This window comes from Arachis ipaensis, chromosome B06 (assembly GCF_000816755.2).
Source record: "Arachis ipaensis cultivar K30076 chromosome B06, Araip1.1, whole genome shotgun sequence".
In the NCBI taxonomy this organism is placed as follows: domain Eukaryota; kingdom Viridiplantae; phylum Streptophyta; class Magnoliopsida; order Fabales; family Fabaceae; genus Arachis; species Arachis ipaensis.
The window spans coordinates 52,087,717-52,088,327 of record NC_029790.2 but is presented as its reverse complement, the minus strand read 5'-3'; the positions used below and the strand labels follow the sequence as shown (position 1 = coordinate 52,088,327).

General features: G+C 28.2%; 1 long non-coding RNA gene across 1 annotated transcript in view; it reads left to right on the top strand.

The window, feature by feature from the left end:
- The window catches only part of LOC110263328, a 25,588-nt gene that overhangs the window by 21,966 nt on the left and 3,011 nt on the right, over window positions 1-611 (top strand). The gene's annotated exons all lie outside the window — the stretch shown is intronic.

The following is a 611-nucleotide window of genomic DNA, read 5'->3' as shown; positions in this document are numbered from 1 at the left end:
GATTGGTTTTAAATTTTTTAAAAATTTAACTATTAGGAGGTATATTTGATACAAATAAAAAATTTTAAAAATAAAATTAAAATAAAATAAAATTTAGGAATATTTTTAAACATTTTGGTAAATTTTAAAGATAAAAAATATATTTTCTTCTTAATTAATGACAGAATTGAAAGAGAGCATGGAGTATTGGATACATTTAAAAAATAACAAATGGACGGTGCTTAGGTTGTGGGTTTCGTGGGTGTAAGGTTATAGACTATAGAAAGGAAGAGTGTGCGAATGAAGATCGGAAGGAGTGGCAAGAGAGATTCTTAGCGTAAGGAATTGTTGCGGAAGGTGGGTTGTGACTTGTGAGCGGCACGTACGTAACACCCATCACCCCCCACCATCATGTTTAGTTTAGGGTATAGGCATGGCTATATGCACTTAGTGCCTCAAAGCAAAGCATCTTCTTTAATCCACATTAATAATATTCTATACTTGCATCATTTGTTAATGTATGTTAAATAATGTAAACAATTTTTGTAAATAAACTTAATTTTAAATCTCAAAAATGTTTTATTTGTATAAAAAAATATAGAAAATTATTTATAAACACAAAAAACACAAAA